Below are 27,937 nucleotides of genomic sequence, written 5' to 3'. Positions count from 1 at the left end.
TCACATGTGGATGTGTATGACCATGGATATTTTAGGGATTTTCAGCCCATGGTCAGGTACTTCTGAGTGGTCCAACAAAGGCAACTAAGGTGAGTCTATTGTCAGTCACTTTGAATTCACTCTTTAGGGATCTCCACTTCCATGAGAAACTCTTGATGAGCCAAGAACTGGACTAAACTTGTCAACTACTGAGCTAGGTAATATTCTCAATGTACAACTAGGTCAGTCAATCAAAACTTTCTGTTAGGAGAAAAATGACCTCAAAGCGACTCTGTAGCATAGATGGGTTATTGATATTAATCAGTAAATGGCTTTATTTCTATATTTGAGAAAATAAATCTAACCTGATTAGCATAAGCTCTGCTACTCATGACCTCATCAAACATCTTATCACATATAGCCTGAAATAATTTTATATGGTGAAGACAGGCAAATGTCTGCTGTAGCTCTGTACAGCTTTTTCAACTTTGAGGGCAGATTTAAAGGCTCTTCTTCCAGTTGCTTGTAATGCCTTGGTACCTTCTCTAAAAAACTGCTTACCAGCTCAAAGCTGAGAGTTTTCTTGATGATTTTGTGGGCTTCTTAAGGTACAGCAATGGAGGTAAGGGCTTTGACATTGCTCTTTGTCTTCAAAGCCCTGTTTATCGCCTCTGGTTGAGGATAGATAAACCACACCTATAGCTCTGCTGTGGGAGTCGTTACAAAGCCACCCATTCATTTCCTCTGTGCGGTGTGGTGAATCATTTTTGTAAAGTGCTAGTCAGAATTTCAGAAACTGATCAGTGGTTACTTTTTTACAGTAATAACTCACATTTGATCTAATGAAAACAGCATTATTTTCAGACCTATTTGGTTCTCACCTTTAGTCTCTATGGAATAATTATTTCTTGCTAAAAGTCCCACAGGACTGAGTTAAAAAAAAGAAAAATAAGCAGAAATCTCAGGTTGGACCAAGAGAAACCTATATACTTCTTGATAGTGCTAAATTGCTTCTGTAAGATTTTATTAGGAATTTCTATCTGACCTGATCCCACTCAATCTCCTTCTCCTTACTGTGGGCAGAAGAGTGCCTGATCCTTCTAAAGTATCTTTTGCATGTCATATATATTTATTTGTATTTTAAAGAAAAAAACCTCATGTTGCCAGAAGATATATTTCTCAAAAAGAAGGAGTGTTAGTCTCCCTCTTTCTAAATGCTGAGTTTTTTCTGAAACAGAAAAAAAATTGCAGGATCCTTGATTCACAGTAAAAGATTTTACTTGACTTAATTTCATTATTAGGTATAAAGTCCATTTTGTATTCAGAAATGATGCGGAGGAAGCTAACTGTGAATAGGTAAAAATGAGAGGTGGGAAGAAAATGAGGTGTTTGTAAGAGAACATCAACCTTCTCAGACAAATATTTAATGGCTTAAAACCACTGTTTTGAACAAGACTTTAGCTTACAAAATCCCCTAGTGTGATGCGGGTGAACTGAAAAACTTCTCCAATGGATGAAAACTAGCACTGCATTATTCAGACATAAATTTCCTTAAGACTTCTCATTTTACACAAATTGTGTGGATGTTTCTAGATTTACAGTAGAGCCCAGTTCTAGAAAAGTGGTTAAGATGCAGTGAAATTGCTACAAGCTATAGGACAGGCTGCAAGTAGTGTGCAGCTGAATTTAAAATGTCATCCATTAGAATTCTGCCTCAATTTTCTGCTAAATATTTCCAGTCCACAGGGATGAAAGTAAGACAGGACTAGTGGAACTGTCAGGCTTTCTAGTATGATTTTACTGCCAGGAACTGTAAAAGGAAGAAGGGAGAACACAGGCAAAACAAGTGTATTTGTGCTGTGGATAATCTGGCCCACTATCAGCAGCTGATGAAACTGGTCCTTGTTTTCCCTGTCTGGAACAAAGAGCAAAGATCAAAGTTTAATTGAAGTCAGTTCCTTTTAAATTTGTTCTTCCACCTGCTCCCTCTGCTGGTAAAGTGAAGGCGGCCTAAAGAAAGGAAAAAGAGACTTTTAAAGGGAGACAAAATGGTGGGCTTACCTTTTACATTTTGACAGTTAACTGAGAACTGAATTTTAATAACCCATCTTTTAAAGTACTTCATGTCATCTTGTTTTTGTTGTCTTTACAGGGAGGGATTGTCTCTTGTAGTTATACTGGAATTCTTTCAAACCTTTTCATAAAACAAAACATCCTGTTGTCCTTTTTAGGTTTAAGAATTTCCAGAACAAAAATAGTGTAAACCAGTTTCTGACTTCAGTGATGGTTTTCATGTGTTGAATTTTGTCCTCTTTTCCATCAAGTTCTTAAAGCACATTATGGAAAATTACCACCACTTGTTTTTATATATCATAGCTGAATCTTCCAGTTTTTTAAAGGGTGAAATTTTCTCTGTTTACAATCTTAAAACCAAATCAAGGTATTTGGTGCATAGGAACAGTAACTGTCCTCTTTTCTAAAGGTGAATTTTCACAGTACATCTGTCACAAAATGTATCAGTCCCACTTGCCCCTTTCTCTCCAACACACTATTGCATGTCTCATTCCCTCTTTTTCTCTGGCTCTGGCATTCCTCCAGATGGAGACTGAGCCAATTCATCTCCCTAAACAAGCAAGAATTTTGGTTTGGGTTTTTCTAGCTTCATTCTATCCCATTTTAATGAGGTAGATGAGCTGAGCACAAGGTCAGAAGACAGCCAGATTCAGTTCCAGAGATGTGGCAGTGTCATGCAATGAACCATTAGATATGCTCTAGAAATATTGTGCAACTTTCATGCCAAATTCTCGTGGAAAGAGACTGTAAACATTGCTGATGGATAAAACTCGTTCAAGACTCTTTTCATGTGAGCAACTGGTCCTTTAATAGGCTTGGATGAAGTGCAAAACCCTTGAAATATTTTGATTGAAGCTAGTTGCCAGTAGCATTAGCTAATGAGAAACCTGACAAAAGGCAGAAAGATCTCTTGCCCTCCCTCTCTAGCTCCTTCTCCTAGAGTTCATCAGGCTACATGTCAGGCTACATGTTAAATGTTCACTACTGTTGTTACAGCTCTCCCTAATCACCAGCTAACACCACAGTGCTCCTTTTTATGCATTCCCTCTGAAAGATCACAATTCTCAAGTTCTTTCTCCCTGATCTTCCTCCAGTTTCATTTTGTCTCAATTGTACCCTTTCTGGTGCTGTTTCTGAAGTCTGTGATGCTTCTTTTCACAAGGAGAGTCTATTTTCAGCTTCCCTTGTTCTCAGTGACCAACCGTGCATGCTCACTTTAACACTTTTTTACCTCAGTGACATCTTCAGATATTTTGTCAAAGTCATCTTTGTCGTGAAGTAATATGAGAGGGTCGGATGCTCCTTGTTCAGCTATCTCGATTACAAGGGTCTGATTAATTGCCTCTCTTTTTTGCTGGATTGTGGAAATGAGGAATGTCCTTAGTACTCTTAACAGGAAAGGCTAGTGCTGCAGAAAAGCATTTGATAGGTGAGAGATTAATAACATATGATTCAGCTATGGATTTGTATGGATTTTAGGACACAGAGAAGGCAGGCCTTGAGCTCTGCAGTAACTGCCTGCTTTCTATCAATTACTATGCACTTTCTGAGCATCATATTAATCTTCAACACAGTAACTAGGTGGGCATGGAGGATACTGGAGAGTTTTATGTACAACAAAGAACAGAGCATGAGGAGACTGCTTTTAAAATTCACTTTCTGCAGACATTGTATCACCTAAATGTTCTTAGACAGCAAACATAAAAGGACATGAGAACAACCAAAGTTAATTCTTTTTTACATTTTAAAAAAATGACTCATGGAAAATATTTTCTATGTGGAATAGAAAGCTGTCTGGAAAAACAATTTTGTACTGTGAGGAGCCTTGTACAGGATGTGCCTTATTACGGCTAAAACTGTCATCCTACATGTTGCCACCTGTGTTAGACACATCCGTGATTTTATGGTAATTGACATCAATCATTTGGAACAGGTCTCTAAATTTACATTAGTATGCTATCTCTTTTGTTTATAAATGAATGTCCATATCCTTACATGGAACCAGAACAGTTATTGAATTATAGGGACTAGTAAGGCAAAGTGTTACTTTATCACCTAATTTTGGTTATTTTCAACAGATTAGGGGTTTTTTCTTAAGAATTCCGAATTGGAAATAATATCTTCATTTCTTTAGCATCAGCAGATGTTGATTGTATTGAGTTTCTTTACTGTAAATCTTTTTCTGTCTTTAGATTTCCTGTGTGAACATCTTATAGTGTATATTAATTTGTCTCTATTAATTCAGTAAAGATGGGATTTCTTTTTTTCTCCATATTCTGTCACTATGTGTTTATAATTTCTGCCTTCTTGTTGATCCAGCTGCACTGTTTGCTGTACACGCAATACAGCAGCTCCTAATTGGTAGATGTTTTCTAATGTTGAATTCATGGTGATCAGGAAGATGAAAGGATGAACCTACCAAAATTATGACCATCTGAGAAGCAATTAAACAGGAAACTCCCCTGCATTGTGATTGAAAGGAAATGAGTGGGTGTCAGCCTAGTGAGTTGTTCCATATGAATCAAGCTATAATGGGTCTGTTTTTCAGGCGCCTTAAAGGAGAACTCAGATTCATCCTTTAAGTCTCTTTCTGTTGACAATTTAGAAGAAAGTAAGCTCACACTTGTGCATTCCCAGTCATGCAGTAGATGATGACTTAAGTGTGAAGCAAATTGATGAAAAAACAGAGAGGGATTTTTCTTGGTCCTTAATATTTCTGCTGCCCTACTGCAGACTCTGCTTATCAACTGCCCTTTCCTTCCTCTGTCTGATGCAATAGCCTCTTGTCCTAAATTTCTTTTGTAGCTCATCTCTTTCAAACCTACAGTCTATAGCTGACCTATTTCTCCTTTTTCAATCTTGGGTGGAGAATATTTTCTTTCAGTAATTTTTTTGAGGACTTAAATAATACAGCAATTTTTTCCTACATCTGAGATTTACCTTTATAGTAATTTTTTGCCCTCTTACAATGCAGGATCAGATTGATTAATTTGGTTGCTCTGTGAATTATCTTAACAGCCAATCTTTAAGGATTTCCCTGACAAATTGTCTCTGTCATTTAAAACAAAATGTGCCATTTTAAATATCACAGCAATCTGAAGAAGCCCCATGGAGGACATTTGTGTAGGATAGATCCCCTTATCTTATTCGTGACTGTCATCAGCATGGACGACTACAAGACATAACCATAAAAACTTAGGCGTGAAGAGAGAATCCATCAACAATCCAACAACTGCTGGAAATGAATACATAACTAATAAGTGGTTTGCTGTTCAGGTCAGTCTTTCCTGACCTGAATATCATATGCAATGACTTATGGACTATTCCTTTTATACATCATCATTGGGTTTAATGGCTCCCTTTCTTTGCCTTTCAAGCACCTTCTTTAGGCACAGCAATTATTTTTATGAGATAAAAAAGATAAGAAATAGTAAACCAAAAACATTAAATAAAGCACATGTTAACTATGTTTTCAGTATCAAATTGATTTACATATTTATAATGACATAGAGAAAAGACTTGTCACTAAAATTCAGATTGTAAAGCTGGACATAATTTCTTTTAATATCTCCTTCATTAGCAATGAATACAGGACCCTAGCTGCAGCTTACATAGTCCAGTCAAATAAAAAGAACACATATTTGGTTTCATTTGGCATTCTACATGTTTAAATGCTACAGCTTCAAAACGAAGTGCTTCTCTCTACTTTTTATAAGCCTAATTTATGAGGCTATTAATTTTTGAAAAAGAGTATTTCTTCCACTGTGTATAAAAAGCATACACATTGTGAAATCACTCTCCCTGTGAAGGACAAATGGAGAGAACCTAAATAGCAGGATCAATGCCAAAAGTTCCAACATCAGCAGTTAGTGGAAGACCTGGATAGTACATAATAAGCAGCACACTTAAAATGGAATTGTGATTGGGATGAGCCACGTATTGGTAGGAGATGATTCCCAGTTAAGACAACAATTCTACAGTATAAAAAGAAGGGGAAAAAAATGTTTGCTATGGCTCACTTTGGCTTCACACTTGGAGAAATATCCAAAGCATGCTATTCAAATTCTGTTGTCATATGGTAGGAGTAGGTGTGCTTTCAGAAAAATGGCCTACATCCAGGTAGGCCCCAGTAGATAGTGATTTATAGCCTGAATTTTACCTGAATGTGAGCTGGATATTTTAGTAAAAGCAGTCAACTCATGTCTTTGAAGGCAGGATTTCCCAGGCTATATAAAGAACTGGTTCTACTGGTTCCTGAGGCTGGTGCTCTCACCTCCACCACACCCATTCCATGTTCTCTGCACCTCTGAAACATACCAACAGAGATTTTATCTGTTGAAATATCTTCAAACCCACTGGATTTTGGTCCTTTGAGTCACTGGTTTTTATTACTGGGAAAGTAAGAGTATTTGTACAGCTCTTGCTATCTGCAGAAATACTCACAATCTCAAAATGACCTAATCTCTTTTTAGTGCAGTGATTGCTTTCTCTGAAAATATGGATACATTTTTAAAGCATAATATTAATCTCAAATTTTAAAATTCAGCCTGAAATCACTGAGCAGAAGCAGTGCACTAGAGGATTTGGTCACAGCCTGCCAAGTTTTGTTACGCAAAGTACAAATTCACATAAAACACATTTTCATACAGGCTGCTGTCTTAATCAATCTTGTTGATTCATTGTATGAACTTTTATTGCTCATTAACTGCAGATGCAATGCAAGTAAGATTTGATATGGTAGGTTATATATGGATTTAAAAATATTTACTATAAAAGGCAAATCATCATCAAGTGGTTACTGATAAAAACTGCACATTTCAGAAGCTGTGGGGGAGTGCTCAATTATAATAAAGAGAGAACATCAAGAGAGTGACATGAATTGTTGGGTAACCAGCTTCAAGCAAACAAAATGTGTTTCAGCACAGATATCTTAAGGGATATGGGCTTTTAAGAAAGGATATAGGCCCCTTAAAGAAGGTGGGACCCTAGTATGGAAGGTAATGACTGAAAAAGTTACCTGGTAGAAGTAATACTAAACTGAAAAAATATCTGTAGTTTGATGCCGTGGCTAATGGAGGTAGCACTGGTGTAATCATTGGTACACTGTCTACCAAAATGCTTTCTATCCAAAATATGCTCTTGAGAAAAATGTTAAATAGTCACTTTGGAAGAGATGCAGATGATTAAAGAAAGAGAAGCATGACTTACAGTGAGAAAAGGAAAAAAGCTCACTAATGCAGAAGTACACGGGTGATTTGATTGCTGCCTGTGAAAAACATCACTAGAAGGCAGCTCTTAAACATGATAAATGAAATGTAAGATGATCCGATGTTGAAAGTCACAGCTAGAAATAAACTGAAAATGTCTTGGGATAAGAAAAATCAGTACCCAAACATCTAAGAAAGAATTGTAAGAGATGTGTCACTGGAAATTTTCAAAGGAAGTATGCTCTTGGATTTGAAGTAAGAATTAATTATGAGACTTGTAGCCTTTTGTGGCACAGGGAATCAGTAGTGCAATATTATGCCTTACAGTATTCCCTCCTGTGCTTAAAATATGTGAAGTTATATTTGTACATGGATCTATTCACAATGTGATAAACATTTTGAACAGTGTGATAAATACATCACCAAATATTCATTGAAATAAAAAGTAAGAGGTCTCTAACTGCTTTTCTGCACTCACCATTAATTCTCTTTGAACTTGAGCATATTGAAAAGTGCTTTGAAAACAACATGCTTATAAAATTATGACAATACATCTTAAATTACTCATCAATCACTGTTAATATTACTGAAATAAAAATAATTCATAGACAGTAAGGTTCTTAAATATTTGTCTTCTAATGAAATACTACCCCATAAAAGCATCTTACATAATGTACCAGTGACATTAACCTATGTCTACCCAAAACAAAAAAGATTAAGCAATAGCTTAGAAAGCAAGGTTATGGGCACAGTATGAGAACCCAAACAACTTAAATTCAGCCAATTAAGCTTGCCATAAAGACCACAGAGATGATGGAAAAGACTATATCAGAAAAGAAATCTATGTCTAGGTCTGATTAATATTTTTGACACTGTATTCTGTTGAAAAATGAGGCTTTGCTGAAATGAAGTTCCTTATGAAATCTTTTATATTTGTTATGAACCTGGCATATAGGTGGGCAGCTCTTGCAAAGGTGAAGATTTGGCAACCTTGGAAACCTTGATTGCAGTGTATTTATTGTATCAAAAAAAGAAGCCAAAAAAATGATAGAAGGTGGCTCTTCTCAACTGAATACAAATTCAGGCCTTATTGACAGAATAAATGTATTCATATCAATATACTCTCCATCTCCCTTCATTTTTACATTCTACAAAAATGGGAAAAGAGAAATCACATGAATAACTGAGTCTTTTAATTTGAATGCAGCATTGTATAAAGTGTTAGAAAATATTTAAAAGAAAAAATAATTAAAGCCTTGAAGGGAAATGCAAAATGGGATAATCCTGGCTTTATCAAATAAAGATGGTCTCAGACTGTAATCTTTTTGGGTAAGATAATTGACCTTTTACAGAGGGACAATGAGATAGCCTGAATTTTCATACACGTTAGAGCAGCACTTATTATAGTGCCAAGGCAAATTATTACTGAAGTGGAAATTACGAGGATCACCGCAAGAGCTGATTAGGTCGATGAGTGCTGACTATCAGAGACTTCAATGTATGAAAAGAGAAGTTCTCAAGACAAAGATGGCAATCTGCTGACACTTCCTCACAGGACAGTCTTGAGACTTGTCCTACACTCCTTAATAATTTTTGGGTTAAGAACAAGAGGCAGAGATGGTAGGGATTTAGCAGCATAAGGTCATGTATGCATGGGCTTTTAACCCAGCCAGAACTTTGTAGTGAGTCTGCCTAAACATACTTCTTATAGTGAGCTCTTCAAAGTCAAAAAATATGAGACTTTCATTCTCAAAAGACCAGGTTTAATTTGTATGTACACTAGAACAGTTTGTGTTTTACACAAAGAAAGTCCAGTGGCTAGGTGAGCTGGCAGAGAAGAATGAATTCATAAACAACCTGCCTCCTGCCCACAGAAACTTCATCATCTGGATCCTTCTTTCTAGTTGTGATTTCAGTCCAGTGAGTGGCTTTCTGGGTTGCCAGACCTCTGTGTTGTCTCTCTTGGAGCATAACAAGAAGGTATAGAACTCTAGCCCTGGCTATGCTCCCTGCTCCTTAGAAAGCAATCTCTCCACCCCTCCGCTGCTCTGGAGGACTTTTCTTGCCTTTTCTTCTGCCTGCCACTCCCTGCCTTCATAGAAGTGTTTCTCTTCCAGGTATTTGCTTGAAGTTAAGAACAGTCTCTTCCTCTCTATAAGGGCTGTGTGACTCAGTTCTTTCTGTCTTAAAGTAATATAACAGAGCAGTACAAACTACTTAAAAGTACCATCCATCATAGGGAATAAAGCAGAAGAAAAATATCTTGGTGTATTGGTTATTGGAGGGTGGCTGTTGGCAACCATTTTGAAGCAGCTTTGAAATGAGGTATTAGGACACATTGACTCAAGTATTTCTAGTAGAGCTAGAAATGCAGTTTCATTTTATGAAGTACCAAGAAGACTTTTTTTGCAGTATTGCATGCAAGTTTTCACAGGTTCAAAAACAGACTAAAATGGAATAGTTGCAGAGGAAGGAAGACCAAAAGACTTTTAAAAGATAGTTGTACATCAGAAAGGAGAATATCTGAATAATAACAATGTCATCAAACCAAAGAACTCCAGGTCAAAAATGAGGAAAAAAGTCCTAACATGTTTCTAGGGCATAAGATGAAATGATCTTGCTAACAACAGTAGCAAGGGTAAGAAGCCTATGATGTCTTAAATACTGAACTTCTATAAACATCAGTCTATAAAGACTATATGATAGTAAGAGTAAGAGTAAATTTTGGAGGATGGGAAATTAAGATGTCTTGAGTACCCAATATATTTGTATCTCCAAAAATCACTGGTTTGAGAAGTGTCTCACTCTTTGTCTACTCTATGCCTAGACAGTAAAAAAATCTATATTTTTCTTCCCCTGGTGTCCTGTAGAGATTAGAAAGTTGTGTGTTGTCCTCATGTGTTCCGCAATAAGCCAGGCAGATTTAAAGTGAAAGAAGAACATTTAATTTAGGAGAGATTGGCAGGGACCATTAACTTGAGTTTCTTGCTATTCTCTTTTTTGAGGGCCATTCACTGTATTCCAAGACACTCTGGAAGTTTTGTTTAGGAACTACTCTGCTATTGCAAGATCACAGCTCAGTGATGAGAATGCTGATTTTTTTCCTGCAGTACATGGTAGCTGTGAATTAGTGCAAGTCTTACATTTATCAGAAGGTTTTGAGAAGTGTCTGTGGTATGTTGTATTTAAAGAATGCGACTGCTGTGGAATTTTATAAAATGTACATATATTCTATGGCCACTACAATTGTAGGTAGACTGTATGACCCTGAACTACTTGTTCATGGGCGATATTTTGATTCGGGAACAAGGATGCTTACATGGAGAGAAAAACAAGAGGAAGAAATAACAAGAAATAACATGCTGATAAGGCTTCCTCACTGGAATTTGAATCAGTGCAATTTCCAAACTCTGGGGTATATAAGGATTCAAATGAGCTCAGTAGTCCTTTTGTCTGCACGTTTAAAACTAAACAGAAATTTCATATCTGTGGTTCTGTCTGGAGTGACAATTGCTTTCAAATTGTCTCTCAGCTCAAACAGAGGCATAACAATAAACCAGAGAATGTAAGTCAGAAAGAAGGAGAGTGATGGAGCCAGAAGCACTTACATTTGGTGTCACATTGTAAAACAAAAAAAAAATACATATTTTTACTAAAGTATTTTGAAAATAATTGGGACCATCTGCTATTCTCAGGACATTAATTATTAAAACTTATGAAAAACTGAAAGCATAATGGCTAATAGATCCTAAATGGTTATAAATCTAATTTGTGTTTTATCCTCTTACTCTGTCTGATGCAAACAGCTGATCAGCATGTAGCAAAAACTGTTTCATCAGAATTATAGTGAATTTAAGGGTAAAATTGCAGTTCTTGAAAATAGGCTGAAAGAGCTGAAAAATTACTTCAGTATAATTTTGTAGTATTAGGCCCACTTGTTCACAAAGTTACATCTGTTTATCTAGATACAGTTTTAAAACTTAATTAAATTCTTACAAAAATCCCATGTGGATATTCTTGATTTGGTTTCAATCTAACACAAATTAATCAGAATTAAGGCAGTTCCTTGCAGGGTTTGAGGTTTTCAGTCATGTGCACAAGGGAATTTGCACCACTGTCACTAAACTAAACCATTGATTGTGGTTCAGTTGGTAGAACGTTTATGTAGAGAAAAGCTCTCATTTTATTGATCAGCCTGAACTATCAATTGTAGATCCAAATCCAAGACTCAGGAAAAATGTGGGTATGCTGAAATAGTGGTCCAGGCCTAGGCCATTCTATAAAAATTCATGGAGTCATTCCCTCTGCTAAGCTCTCACATGTATTTTGGCAAACTCCCTCAGTGAAAAATGTGACTCAGTTCAGACCAAATCTGTGGGTAATCGTAGTTTAAACAAACACTATAATATTGTGTAATGAGTCTGAAAGTACATATGCGAAGTGCATGTACAGCCATGCCGTTTAAATTAATGGGATGCTGTACATCTGGCAGGATTTTTACAAATTATTGTGCTAATACATTTGTATTAACTGGGGTTCATCTAGACAGAAAACAACATACAGGCAAAACCATATAATCTTTGTAAATGGTTATCTTTGTACTGCAACACACATTCACTCCTGAGAGGAGAAAAAAACTACTCGAGGTTTATGAACTACTGATATTCATCCATAGATAATGCTAGAAACAGACTGCTGGCATATTAAAGGGATTTATGTATACTATTATTCAGTATCTTTTGAATCTGTACCACTCATGACAAGCAAAATTCCAAATGTGGTCAGTCACATCAAATGTATCGTATTGTTTTTTGTAGCAGGTAGCAGATGAAAAGATAAAACATGTTCAAAAAGACATAATTTAGAGGTAAAGAATTACAAATGTAGTTTTAAATCAAGCAGTTAATCAAAATAACTAAAATCTACCAGAGAAAACAGGAAGAAATTATCAGATATTACAGTATTATGAAGCATGAATTTAAAATTAGATGGAATAGAGTATTCCCCTGTCCTAAGATATATTCTCACAACTGCATGACTGAGCAGCAGCTGATGACAGCCAGATGGCACCATCCAGAAAGCCCTTCTCGAAGTAACAGCCAAGGTTAAAAATGGTACTGCACTAGAAGCCAAAAGTTAAAAAATGTTACTCAACAGTCATAATTTGAAACCTAGACATTCAGTATATACTGCAGTTATAACTATGCATATAGAAGTAAGGCTTCCTCTTGGGTTACCTGTGCTCAACTGAAGTTTTACTTCCTCTTTGTAATACATTTAGTATTGTAGCCAGATATTTATGATGCCTGAGCAACCAACTTACTGGTATTTGCTGTGGATGATTTCTATTTGCCAGTAGACTGATGTAACTATCCTTTTAAACCAGACTTCTCCCAGAAATGCTTAAAGCTAGTGGTCTTTAAGTGCTTAAGCTCTTCTGCACAATACACTACATGCCTATTGGTATTACTAAACAGTAATAAATACTTAAATGTTACAATATTTATATTTATAATATTATAAATAAATAAATACCCTTCCAAATCTGCCCTTCAGAGTAGTCTATTCTGTAGGTATACTCCTTTGGTTGACCAGGATCAGGGCTTGGTTTCCTTTAAACAAAAGCTCAACTTGAAATATGTTGTTCTCTCTGTTAACAGGAGGCCTTCTCCATCATTCTTTTCTTGTAAAAAATTCTGAAACAATTTTCTGCTGTATGATACCCCACCTTCGGCAGTGCTTCACTGAACTGGATGGAGCTTTCTGTTGCAAATACAAACACACTGAGGTGTGGGGATGAAGCCTACCATTGACCGTCTAGAACCACTGTTCTCCTACTCTGAAAAATATCTTCTGCTCATATCATCTGATACATGCAGCAATTTTCCATACAGGGCTCATTTGCTGTTGCTTACAGAAAAACAAAAGCACAACAGAACAACTGCAACAAAACCAAAAACTTCCTGAGGAAAACGTGAGGCTAATTTTGATTATGGACTTTCACTCAGCCTGAATGAGTGAATTGCTGGCTCCATCATCTCCAGCCACAAATGGTACAAGAGCCTTACATCACTATTCTTTTGTTTCAGTATATTGAGCTGTAGCTGAAATCAGTTCCTGGTGCTTTCTAATTGCTTGTGATTTGCATTACATGTCAGCATCATAAGGTAAACTGATGAAATCATCTCACTCCAAAGAGCATAACCACTGAAAATGTGGAACTGGATTTAAAAAGGATTAGACACATTCACAGGGCAAAGAACATGTTATCTGAATGCAGATTTGGCACAGAAAGCTCCTAAATGGTTTATAGTCAGAAGGCAGAGGATTGTCATGAGGATCACTCTTTACTATATGCTTTACTAATATCTTTATAATATTTTTTTTTCTTAGATTTCCACTATTAGGTGGCAGTGGCTGCTCCCAAGCACTCTCCCCCTTTCCATTACAGAGCCTTGTTAAACTAGAAATTTATTTGGGCATTATTTTTGCATAATGTGACCTGAGGTTTCCTTGGAGACCTGAAAGCTTTTCAGGGCTATCAATCTTCAGAAACGGTGTGTCCTTTGTATTTTCTTTTTACTTTCAGTACCTATTTCTTTTTGCTACATTTTTCTGTTCTTCAGCATTGCTTGCTGCATTAAAAGAAGAATGACCAGCAGGGTGAGGGAAGTGACTCTCCCCCTCTACTCTGCTTTCATGAGACCCTACCTGCAGTTCTGCATCCAGCTCTAGGGTCCCCAGCACATGAAGGACATGAATGTGCTGGAGCAATTCCAGAGGGGCAGGAAGGCAGTCAGAGGGCCAGAGCACTTCTCCTTTGAAGACAGGCTGAAAGAGTTGGGGTGGTTCAGCTTGGAGAAGACAAGGCTCCAGGGAGACTTTTCCTTGTGCCTGTATCATATCATCAGAGCACAGTAAAGTGGCTACAGTTTGAGGGGGACAGCTTTTCCATGGCATTACAGCATGTTCCAGCTGCCCCCACAACTTTGCCACAGTCAAAGAGGTCACTAATCTCACCTTACAGTTGCTGGCAAAGCAGCCCAGTACATGCCATTTGCAGCACAAAAATATGCCTTAAACTTGTTCTACATAAAGTCTCCGTTGCATAGCAAGTCTGAGTATTCCTACTTGAGGTGTGAACTACTACTTATATACTTTTTTCTTCCTTTTATTTTTGTCAGTTACAGCAGTGGGATATGAAATTAATCTTATTTTCAACATCCGTAACAACCTTGTCTCCAGGCATGTTTCAATCTTCTTTCTGTACATCTTTCCATAAGAAGTCTACTGGATTGTTGTCTCTCTTCCTGCAGGTTTATTTTGCTGCCTTTGTTCCTTTGGCTTCAGCTGGCAGCTGTTGTTTATTACTCCCCTGCAATTTCTTAGGTGAACTGGACTTGTCCCATATACTTTTCCTTTAATAATGGATCATTTAATGCTTCAGAAGGAAAATGTAAGCCTCTTAACACTGAAATTCAATATTTTTGGGGTGTAAAAGGTGTGTCTCTTTCTATAATAGTCAGCAAACACCTATTTCTGTCACCTCCACCAGTCCAGCCAGCTCTCTAAGCAGGCTGGCTTCATATTTCTCCCATTACTTTTCCCCAGGAAGAGAGAAGTGCATTGCTTTTCACTGCCATTCACCATGTCTGCAGGCTCTGTTTTGGTACCTGCTGGAAAACCTTCCCTCCTGCAGGCTGAGAGTTTCCTCCCCAGGTGCCAGGCAAGCAGCTACTGGTGAATAGGAGACAGAATAGGAAAGGAAGGAGCCAGTGACTTGCACAGGTTGGGCAAGCACAGGATGCTCTGCAGCAACGACCTGACCCCAGCCAGCGGCACTGCCAGAGAGGGAGCACCCAGTACAAACACTGGGGATCTGATAGGCAGAGGGAGGAGGAAATCAAATATTCCTCCTGCTCCCAGAGGGGCCTGTGTGCCCTCCCAGCCAGGGCCAACATGGGTATCTGTATCTGGTTACACGCTCTCCCTTTTCTCTCTTCCATGGGCAGCTAGTCTGCTAAGCCCCCTTTCCTTCCTGCCTCATGATGGTTTTATTTCTGGTGTGAAAGCCTGTCCCAGCCAGGGTGAGCCTACAATTGCAATGAGCCTAGTCCAAGAAAATAGTTTCCTTACTGGAATTTTTAAGAAGAGTAGGGTAGAAGAGTATTATAGAATGCAGTGTAAATTCTTGAACAAAAACTATAATTGAGCCTTAAGCCATGTATCAGTGCAAATTCTTACTTAACGCCTTTGGAATCCACTTCTAGTGCCTCTTAACTGCGGCTCCAAGCAGGACAGATTAAAGATAATTAGGATAAGACAGGATAATTAGATACGATGTGATCACCAGCAAAAATTCTGTAAGAATTTACAGCTGTGTAATCCCAGTTGATTTCAATAAGATGGAGCAGGATTTTATATCAATGCAAAATTGACATCTAAGTCTTCAGTGCTCCAAATATCACAAATATGCTTTAAAATGCCAATTCTTTCTGGTGGTTTATATAGCATTAATAGATCATATGCATAACCCTATTTCAAGAGCCTATAAGAGCATGTGAGATGTAAAAAATGGATATTTTAGCCAATGGTCAAGTCTGAGTTCCCAAATTTTAGCTGAGTATTTTTTTTGCTTAGTCATGGTGATGTCCAGCATAATTTTCCACAGAGTTGGTGATCAAACTACCCTAAGAATATACATATTTAGTATCTATAATATATATGTCATGACATTGTTGAAAATTCACTTCACAAATACCTGGAAAATAAAGATTGGACCTGCTACTGAGTTATATGTCTCTTCATGCTAGAATGTTCCTGCTAGTTAACTTTTGGGATCTGGAAATATAAATATGAAATCAAGTAAATTGCTCTTGCTGATACATTTAGAAGGATGATGCATCTTTTCTGAATTTATTCATTTGTTGTCACAGCCCAGGAGGAATATTCATTTTTCCTCTCATAGAAATTAGACCTGTTGGGTAAATCAGTCAAAATCAGAATTTGGTTTTGGTCAATGATTACTTCATGAAGACTTATTGTAAGGAAAATGTATCTTAGTACTCAGGAAAAAAAAAAAAAAGATGGGAGAGGAAAGCTGAATCTAGATCCATCTAGGAGCCAGCTGACAGTCTTCTCACAGTGGTCAAGAGCATTGCCTTCCCTTGAAACAGGAGTAATCATTAGGTGCAAGGGTCATCCATTTTGTTGAAATTATAGTTGAGATCTTAATTACCAAATTAGAGGACAAAAAAGAAATAGAGAAAATGAGGATCTTCTTACCATTTCCTGCCTCGGATCAAGTTGTTTTCATTGTTGGCCAATGCAGAAATAAACAAAATGAAACTCCCTGTTCTGACTTTTGACAAGTAGTTTGGATTTGCAGTCTGTGTGATCCATTGCTTCTCAGGTGATTTAACTACAAAAATCTGCCTTGTGAATCCTAAGATATAAAACTGTCATGGAGGAATTCTCCCTGTCATTGTATTCATGTCCAAGGTCATGGAAGGCAGAAAAAGTTCTGGACAATTATTTATGGTGAAACATAATCTCAGAGGATGCCTTTCATTTATAAAAATGTCACTGTAAATAGTTGTAAAACCAGAGTAAGTTGATTTTGTGAAAAGTATCAGGGAAGATTGTTTTTTCAAAATTCACTTTGCACCAATATGTCATCCTGACAATAGAATTTCTGTTGTGAGCATATTATCTGAGGCTACTCTAGTCAATACTTCTGAATAAAGGAAAACATCTTCCAGTGTTCTCAGACTCTTTATTACATACATTTTCAGACAGCAGGGACACAAAATAGTATTATTCTTTTCCAGTCCCTTAGCTCTTGTGGTAAATCAACTAAGTTGTTATAATTTCACTGACATGTGGTACTTGAAGAGAATAGCCTGAATTCAGAGCCTGTTTTCATTCTGTGGTTCATACAGACATCACAGGAGGGATGCCTGAAAAAAGGATGGAAGCTGTTTTTTTTTTCCTTGTGTAGCTCTACTATATAATAGCAGTACCATGGATCTAAGGATAAACTGGTGTTTATCACTGAAGCAAAGGGAACCGAGGGGACGTGAAGTGACTGTTGTAAAATATGGGATGGAAGATGGGTTCCCAGTATATACTGAAACAGAAGTGTAAAATTAATAAATAATGAGACAGCTTGGTTCAAGTTACAGACACAGTTCAATGCACAGCACAGGACTTTCTCTTCAGAAACACCAGTTCCGGAGGTTCCTCTTTGAGGATGGTGCAGACCAAGTCCTGTGCTTTCTCCCCCAGCACTGCTTCTTGCTTTCCAGCCTATTCTCAGTAAGAAAGGACCCGTTACCTCATGAAATGGTCTTGCATCACACTTCTAGTTTGTTCACCAGTGTGATCATCCCAAGTATGCCTTATAAAAAAAGAAGGTTATAGCTTGATCTTACTCGTCCTAAGTGGAAACTCTCGTGATGGGAGACACACCAGCTAAGAGCCGAAGCCAAGCTGATGTTGCTCTCAAGAACCACGATTTATACCTGCCTTGGTATGCCATTATGAAAAAGCTGCATAATATTATCTTGCTTACAGCAAGCCCTGCTGTCATAATGCCAGTCATCTGCTTGTTTATAAGATCTCCCTCATGTGAAGAGTAGACTACAGCTGCATTTTGGAGTGTCAGTTGTTCCATCTATCTGGGATTGCCTGGTTTTAATATGCGATAAAGAGACATCCGTAACCAGAAATAAGTTCCTAAGTAACATTATTTTCCAATCTAATTAATTAGTGCTGAATGCTTTGGATTGGCAGGCCTATGCTTCACCAAGAAATTTATTTCTGGTCTATCCTGAAGATAAGTTGTGCATTGTACTAAACTGCTATTACAGACTTCAAAACTAAAGGATTCTCTAGTGGAAACCTACTTACTGTCAAAGTTTCCAGCAGCAATGTTCTGGGGACAGATTTTTTTACTCTTTGAACTTCATTTCAGACAGAGTGTGAGCATCTTTCTAGGCAGTGTTTCTGCCTACCAATTTTCTAGCAGCAAACCCATCAGCAGCAGAATCCTCAGAGCCCTGGCTAGGGTGCATTGCCTTGGAATCTGGCAAGTTCATTTAAAGTGATTTTCCTCCAGTTTCATTGGCCCAGTATGGAAAAAAATTGCAGAATTCAAATCTGGGATGTGAATGACACAAAACACCTTCAGTTTTGAAAAGTGTCAGTGGCTAAATTCAGTCTGATTTTTTAAAAAACAGACTTTTTAGCCATATTGCCCAGATTTAAGTATAAAGAGTGTGACCATTCCTGGAAGAAAATGCCTGCAATTCCTCTTTATATTACTACTGCTGCATGTCTCAGATGCAGACACTGCTGCTGTATCTCAGCACCTGAAGCTACTGTGTCCTTTTTCAGCAAGAACAGCTCCAGCACATGTGCTGATTCTGCACATGGCAAATAGCACATGTCATGTGAGAAGACTCACTGTCTCTTGGTTCTGGGACTTATGACCAAGTTCTGAAATCCACAGCATTCTGCTTGGCTTTTCACTGCTGTCAACAAAACACAGTTTGGCCTGGGTCACTGTCTGCTTGTTATTAGATCTGGTTCTCTGCTGTTTTGTTCATGCTGATTTGTTGAATTGAATGAATTGTCATGCTGTAGTACTGTCAATTTGATAATCAGAGCCCACAAACTACAGAATACCTCCTGCTCTGTTTTTCATCTTTATACTTTTTATACACCATTGGCTTCTTAGCAGTTTCTCTGCACTTTCACTGAAGTGAGAGGAGAATCAAATCCTTAGACTGAATATAAACTTTTGCTGGATCATATATAACTCTCTACTCTCTGATTTTGAAGTAAGTGACAACTCTTCAGACACTCCTTGCTGTCAGGTTGATTCCTCAGACTGCTCAATACCTCATTCCCCAAAGGGGCCCACATGGTTGATGGTATCTTGCACAAACAGCTTGGTCTTCCCACTGCCCTCCAGGGAGTGCTGAGAGATCAATAGAAATAGGACTCTCACCACATTTTCAGAATGACAAAAATACTTCAGACACTTTTTTTTAAAAGTCTGAGTCATAAATCTCAAGTCCAGGTACATGTATTGGCTTCATCCTGGCCTTATTTTAGAATGTATGTAAATTACTGATCTAGATAGTAAACTGTGTGAACTATTGATCCATTTCCAAATGGAAGTGGGAAGGGAAGATGACTGTAATAAGCTAGAATGGAGTATTCCAACCCAGCCAAGTCTTCATCGTGGAAAATTAGAGCATCAGGACTGCAGCACATGCTCTGTCATACTTCTGATGCATAGTCTACATACAGGCAAGTGTCTTTATTTCCCTAGCACAGAAAGGCAGTGCTTCTGCTAAAAAAAAATTGTAAGGCTCAGTTTTCACTTCATTGGATGCAATAGTGTGCTATCTCCCTTGTCTCCTCTTCCTTCTAGAACAGGAAGGAAAACTGGAGTAAGCAGAATTATCTTGTCAGGGAGACTTCATGGTGGCTTCTCAAAGTTTCTGCATATCTTCATTATTCCTCAGGCACTCACTTGAGAGCGAGCCCATGGAAATCCATAGGATTTTGTGTAGCAAATCTGGCAGTACTGAGCCTCCTGTGACCAGATTGGCATTGCAGGAAGCTGCTACATCTCTGACTTCTTGACCATAAACATTAGAATCACAGTGAGACAGTAGCCCTGTCCCAACTTCACTACCCATCAAGGTGTAGCTTGCATATAAATGTATGAACCGCAAGGATATAATTTTGTCTGTGTTAATGACTTTGTAGATCTGGTCAAAACCCTGCATTTTATTTCTTTTGGGAGATTATGACATTTCCTGATTTTCTCTGGTGTGACTCATAGTAGAAACAGAACAGTTTTTGCAAAATGAAATTTAGAACCAAAAAAGTCCAGCACTTAAGAGGTTAAAAACATTTAGCTTAAAGTTAAAGCTGGAAACATTGCAATCAGTTGTATATTGTTTTACATTACAATAACAGGCCAATATACAACAGGATTTAGAGAATTCAGGAATTATCAAAACAAAACATAGGAGAGACAATATGAAATTACAATTTTCCAATTTCAGATAGACAAGTGGGCAAGAAAAATATGTCAACAGCATTGCTACAGAGTAGGAATCATTACAATTTCTTCAGTGAGCCACTGGAAACTGGTACTTAGGTAAATTGGTCCTGCATGTTTACAGCTGGTACTCTGAACTGTGTATGATATTCTGGTGCAGACACCAACCAACACAGCAGAAGGCTCAGAGAAGAAGGGTAAGTAAAACCACAGTCTAGACAAGCTTCCAGAATCTGTTAGTTGATGGTATAAATGTGAGGGCTGAATTAAAAAACAGAAAGTCAATGAATGGCCAGGTTATCAATGTCACACACAGTTTCTCTTTGGCTCTCTCACATATATATGCATGAAGCTGTGAGACCAAAAACCACATTAAACACATTATTTTTAGCCAAAGATATGGACTGTCATGGTGCAATGCTGAAGTCTATAGAAGTACAATGTAGTTGTGAGCATGAACTGTTCTGTTCTCTTCTGTTCTGGGAAAGAGGAAGATACAGCCCAGAAGATGATTGGGTGTTGCCATCTCTCTTATCCTTTCTAAGTGCTAAGATTGCTTGGCAAAGGAGTCATGCAAGGTGAAGCTAAGAGTGCATTTCAGGCTATTACTTTGGGACGATGAAGAAATCTCACTATAGCCTGTATGGGAAATATTTGAGAAAGTGATACTAAATACTTCAGAGGAAGTTGTTGGAAGTCATAAACAAAGATAAGCTGGAAAGGCAACAAAATATAATGTTACAAGAAAAGCATAAACAGGCTAAGTCTGCTGGAAAAGCAAGAGCATGATCAAAGTAGTGAAGAGATCACAAAGACAACACAGCCAAAGATTTGGAAGAGAGAAGCTCAGCAACTTGAAAATACCGCAGACTATCTAGAAAAGCATTCTGCTTGGTGGCTGAATTAAACAGGAAAAGAAACTGAGCCAATACTTCTTATGCTGGGATGGCTCACAGCAACCTGACAAGTCATAAAGAGGTGCTGCAGGTAGAGGGATTGCTTTGAAAACACATATTCCCTGTAGCTGATATGACATGCATTCTGGGCATGTAGTAGAGAGAAGCCAGCTTGCAAGGCAAGATGGTATTGCTCACAGCACAGCAAAGTATCTCAGCACTGAATCTTCCTTCATCCATAGAAAAAACAGAGCCAAGACTGAGGCAAATAAAAGTGTAAAATCTGCTGGAATACATGACGTTGCCACTAAGGCACCAGAAACATCTGGAATAAGCCCCTAAAATTCAAGGTATTTAGAAAGTATTCAGAGGAAAGAATGTTTTGTCAATCAAAATAATTATATAAATAAAATTTATCTACAGTATTAGAAAAATAATTTTAAAAGCACTTGTGAACAGGCCACTTTTAAAAGAAAGAGAAGATGAAAAACAGTGCAGTATGGCCTGGCTAAAACTGTATTGATTGAATATTGTGTTTTAACAGAGACCTGGAAAAAGGTAAGAATAGGGATTAAAGCCTTATTTTAAAAAAAGCCAATTCTTTTTCACATAAAATTTATAATGATATTAGGTACAGCTCAAAAGGGAGCACTATGAACGGTGATTAAATCAGACTAATTGGGGCCCTAGATAAGGTAACAACAATACTAAAAGTGTCTATAATGACTTTTGCAGTCTCATAAGATCTGATGGGAAGATGAGTAAGAGATTCATTCCAAAGGCTGATAGAACAGAAAGGTCCATAGAGATGCTGTTCCTCTTCATCACTCTCTTTATCTAGCCATGATGAAGTCCAGTGTGCAGCACTGGATGACCAGTGTTCCTCAAACATTCTACTAGAAAAGACTTTATTCCATTTTATGTGGACTGCACACTTCAGTGCTTCCTCTGCCCTGCATCTGCAGGCAGATGTGATATGACCAAAATGGAAACATCACTGTGGACCTGATTTCTATGAGTCTCCAGCTGCATGGATGTTCATAAAACTAGTCTCTGTTCTTTCCCCTGACATCCATGTGTGCTTTTGTCACAGGTTATGCAAATCATGTGATGCAAAAAAGATTACACTGTTGCCTTGTGGCAAGCATAATCCATTTGCTTCAGTCTCGAAAGAATTTGAGAGAAGAGGTTTGAGAGTAACAAACTCAGGACATTGTGATGGGTTCTGCCAAATTGTGTCTGAAGGCCTATGATAAGTGGACAGCAGGTGACCACCTGATTAAAACTGTTCTGACAGGCTGGATCCAGTCCACAAACTTTCTGTTGTTTGAGGTCCTGAGACAGAGAGTTAAGGTTCTTAGCTTGTGTAGATGATGTCATATAATTGGTAGACATACTTGAATCGATAAGGGGTTCTTGGCTTTCTTAGAAAATTGATATACTTGCCTTGAATTCCCAGTAAATGTCTTGAAGATAAAATGGTTGTATCTGGAGAAAAGAAAATGCATAAAGTGTTGAGATGGTGCAGCGGTAACCTAATAAACCAGTGGCTTCTACACACATCCAATGACCTTGATGAGTGTTGATTACCAAGGATGAGGTTCACAGAACATATGCTTCAGCCACAAAAGCTGCACAGAGATTGACAGAGCTCCACAGAGGATAAAAACAGGGTGTTTGGAGCTGCACTACCCAGAGCCAAAGTCATAATTTGGGAGAAAATCTGCTATCTCATAAACCAGCCATTTGTCAACTGATCATGAAGAACTCCTTCCCCAAAGACTCTTTATGCAAGAACGAGCAAATAGCTGTTTTTTTCAGAATCAGATTGCTTCATTCCATGTCCTTGCACAGAATCCATGGATTTTGCAGAGATCTGGGAAGCCAGTTCTAGCTCTGTGTAGTCAGGAAGCCTGCAGAAGTGCTATGCACCTGCTTCTCAAGGAATGAGAGGAAGTCTGAGAAATACAGGAATACTGGAGACATTAAGCCCTGGAGATCTAGACTCAGGAAGGTTTACTGAAGCAGTGCCTTTTACTGATACTTACAATATTTTATCTGTGTAATTGTTTGGATTGGAGACACATTCCTTCCTCGTGAATATTTTTAAAATACAATGCACTCCAGATGCTAGTTCATAGCACCCTGTCATGTGGGTGGTCCAGTTACAGAATCTTCTAACAGGTTGTTTGCTAAAACTTTGTGTACACGAGCTGGATCCATTACTTTTCTATGCAGTTGTCTGGGTGATCTGATCAGGAAGCTAATTTGTAAACTGTGGACAGATAGAGGGAGGTCTTCCCTTTGCAGAACTGTACTCCCAGGGGCTGTGGACTAATGTCACATCCTGATATTCTGTGACAGCTCTGTATGAAAACTCCAATAGGACTTTTAATATAGGCCATAATTGCCCCAAATTCTAAGGAAAGCACTAAAATTCCTTGTACTGAAACCAAATTTTGTAGAAGACCCAGTACTTCACCTTGAAATGACATGCATTCCACTTGAAATCCCATTTGGCAAATGTGGGAGCTTTACCATCTTTCCATTATGTAAAGGACCATTGAAGTGAGCGGCTTATGAAGGCATCTGTTAGGTTACACTGTCAGTCAGGCACTTCAAATGGTAAATACTACGACAATGTAAGTGGTAAGAACTGAGTCTGTTTTCAAAATTGTCCTTTTTGCACAAGAGAAAATAATTTTAAGTAATTATTGAAAAGCAACCATGATTAAAAACAACCATTTGTGGAAATAAGATGTACAACAATGTTTAGAGCACCAGCAGCACTTCCAGAGTAGTGATGTGAAAGAAAATACTCTGGGGATAAAAAAATGAATAAATGGTTTTATTAAGCAGTCTGATGTAATTCATATTAATCTGATCTAAAAATTAACAATAGGAAGAATTCTAGAAAGCTTGAATGGCCAAGATGACACATTGCATTTTAAGAACACTTAACTTGGTTTTGGCATTATGTATTTATATTTGCTCTCACCAAATTAGTTTGTTTAAAAATGCATGAATGAGATGGGAAGGACCTAGAAAACAATCATGATATCACACACCACATCTTTGAATCACTGTGATCAGAACATTGGAGCAACATTTTTATTTTAAGCACAAGTGTTGTCTCCTAGAGCTTGGATATTCTCTGAGTGCTGATTGGAAGAGGATGTTCACCAGCAGAACTGCTGAACCATTCTTAGCATGAGATCTGTTTTCTTCAATTTTAGGAGCTAAGAAGCTAGGAATTTAGTCTGACTTACTCATTTGCGCTTACTTCAACATCTTCAAAGTTCAACCTGACTCACCCTAATATTAGAGTTTGAGATAGGCTGGCACCTATTCCCTTCTGCCAACCACAGAATGAAAACCACAGGATGTGAAAAGTCAGCATTACTTAACTGAAAGCATCATCTCTGGTCACTCAGAAGTGCCCTGGAATTTCCTCTTGCAGTTTCTGATAAATTGTCCTAAGTATCATCGAAAATTAAATCAAACATTTCGAATGTTTGAATTTCTTTTTCTTTTTGAAATTATTAGTTTTCTCCATGAATATTTACATCTTTTGCATCAGTTTCAAAGAGGGTGAAGTCAATTTCTATTATAAATACTTTCAAGACTAAGTTTTTTGTTGCCTTATTCTGAAAGGTGCTCTTTTCTCCATTTATCTCACTACTTTGCCATGTTAACATATGAAAGCCTCTGTTACCCCTAACTAATAAAGTCCATGTTTTTCCTATCAATCCACATGAAAAATGTCATGTGAGATGTCACAGAACAAAGTCAGTTCCAAATATCAGACACCAAAGTGCTCTCAGTTTATGAATTTGTAGAGTAAAAACTACTGGATTGTTACAACTTTCTGTATATTTGCAGCTGTTCTGCAAATTTTACAAGGCACAGTAGATAATATTTACAGAATTATCCACTTTTGCCTATTTTTGTAATTTTTCCACTTAACTTATGGCCTCAATTCTGCAGAAGTCCCTGCCTTACTTTCTAGACAGGACTGCTGCATGACACGCCACAGTGATAGACACCACGAGAAAACCTTAAAAAGCTATTTGTATATTCATATGATATTCATCACCATCACAAAGGATGATATTCTGTATATGTTGAAGACTGGAAAAAAATGGAATCTAGATGTAATTTCAGGTTTTAAGTATCTTACACCTAAAGAATATTTGCTGTTAGAAGCTTGCTTTAGTCAATACCTGTTAATAAAGAAAGTTGATTTGGTGTTTCCCTCAGAGTCTGGGTATTTGTTCTGAGAAAATTATCAAGTGTTTCCACATCAGGCTTATAAGTTCCCTGGTTCAGAGTCCTTTGTTCAGCAAGAGACTAAAGGCAGGAGCTTGATTCCCTGGCCAAATTTCTTGTCTGAAAGAAAAGTATACATTTTTTAGGTCTAGCACACAGCAGGACAAACTCGTTTAAATACCAAAAGAGAGGATGGAGAGTCATAATAGAACAGGGAAAGTATATGACTGCATGAATTAAGAGTATTTGTGCCTTAGTTTCTTATTACAGGTCACAGCTGAGTAGCTTCTATGAGCCCTTCAGTTGTTTTCTTTCCAGTAGATGTGTTTAAGTCTTCGCGGACAATAATTGAACATAAGCGGGAATGGGTTGTTAGGTACTTCTTTAAGTCTTGGGTTCTCAAAAAATTTTCTTTGTTTAAGTTCAGGATGTCAGACAATGTATTTTACTCCTGTTGCTAACTCTTCCCCTCCCACCTATTCTGTACAATTCTATTAATGTTTTTCTTCAAGAAAAGGAAGGTGCAGTTTGGTACCATGGTGACAGTTGTCTCCTACTAGCTCCTTTAGAATCCTTTCGTACAACTACATGGCACACTTATTATCCTAAGGCAAGCACTGGAGGTAATGCTGAGAGTGAAAGAATAAATCAGGAACTATGAGTAGGGAAAAGGTTGTGTTTGACACTCCAATCATATTGTCAAGGGAAACTCAATAGTAATTTCTGGAGATAAGGAATAAAGGCCTGTAGGCTGCATAAAAATGTGAGCTTGGAAGGAAACATCCATAACTGCTATAGTATTAATGCAATAACAGCAGGCCTCTGTCATATTTTGACTGCCCACTTGTCTCCTGCCTCTAGTAGGAGTAGAGTATCACTCTACTTTAGTGATAGCAACAGCGATTTAGAATAGCTGTTTACAATTCTCCTAAATAAAGTGGAAATGCTTATTCACCATTTTTTGCTCCCAGTCCTCCACTCTTGCACCTCTACCAAAATCACAGGAGGGTTGAGTATTTGATTTTTCCAATGACACCAACTCCCAATGTTTGCAGATGCATTGGAATATACAAGCTTTTCATATCTGCAGAAAGAAGTAATAGAAATAGAGATTATAACAGTAATGTTGACAGATCCCTTAAGACTGGATGAGAATTTTTGACATGGCCTTACATTTCCTCAGTATTTTTCTAATCCTCATACTGATAGTAAAATCAACCACAGACAATTTATAGAAAGGGATATTGCATAACAGAAAATGATTTCTGGCTGAATTGCCTTCCTTTTCTATGTAGTAAAAATTTAACACTTTTATCATGTAATGATAATTTCAAAAGACATGTTAAGGATGGAAAACAACAGAAATAAAGAAATTCAGAACTCTTCCTTTGAAAAAAATTGACCTTTTATATTATGACTATCTTACATTTGATCTGGGCATAATTGATTTATAACTCTGCTGTCCTTAACAGTGTTCATTATTCTACTCTTAGCTGATGAGTAAAGGTCATGCTACACTTACTCTCAGTCATTACTATAAATGTCATACCAACATGTTGCAAGCTACGGTGCTGAAGTTGGGGCTGTGACAGCTGCCATTAATCCTCAAACCTTTAACTAGGTCTTTTTTTGTTTTAATGTTCATGATCAATTGCATCATGGGACATTTTTCCCTGCTCTCCAAATGTGTTTTGCTGGCACTTACCAACAATGACAAGAAATTTAGCGTTTCTTTCTGCTTTCTGGTGGCTGACAGTGAATAGGCTATGATTTCACTGTTTGTTCCCATTATTCTATTTGATGAATATTATTGCAGATGTCTTTGACTCTGAGGCTGGAATGCAAACAGTCTTCCAGGGATATTTTTCATATCTGAGTATAAATGGATTTTAAAAATCCCATACCATTGTTCCATTCTTCTGGTTTGCAAATATGGAAGTATATGAGCAGTAACACTGTGCCTGAGTTTAAAATTCTACTCCCAGGACCTCACTGGAGTCAACGTTTTCAGTCTGGTTTCTTGTGAACATTTATGCCAGCCAAAGGTCATGAGACTAGCATAAATACATGGAGTTTAAATTTAAAAATCAAAGAATGCTTGCTTTGTTTTTTGCAACAATGATCTGTCATTTTTTGATAGTCCTTGAGGTATTACCTTGAGGTATTACCTTGAGGTCAGAATTATTATTCATCTTAAGTCTTTTGCTACACCTAATCAACATGTAGGCTGTGACAACTGTACCAGAAATTGAATCTTGGTATGAATTACATGTAATTTTTGATCATAATAAGTGGGTTCTATCATACACCTAAACTTCACTTGTATTCATGTTCCTCAACTTCATTCGGCAGACTGGCTCTTCAACCAAGATCAAATCAAGTGATACTGAGAAGTCCAATGCTGCATGTTCTATCAGGAGTATTCTGTAGAA

Source organism: Molothrus ater, chromosome 1 (assembly GCF_012460135.2).
Source record: "Molothrus ater isolate BHLD 08-10-18 breed brown headed cowbird chromosome 1, BPBGC_Mater_1.1, whole genome shotgun sequence".
NCBI lineage: Eukaryota > Metazoa > Chordata > Aves > Passeriformes > Icteridae > Molothrus > Molothrus ater.
The sequence above is the reverse complement of the archived record's forward strand: the minus strand, read 5'-3'. Positions refer to the sequence as shown.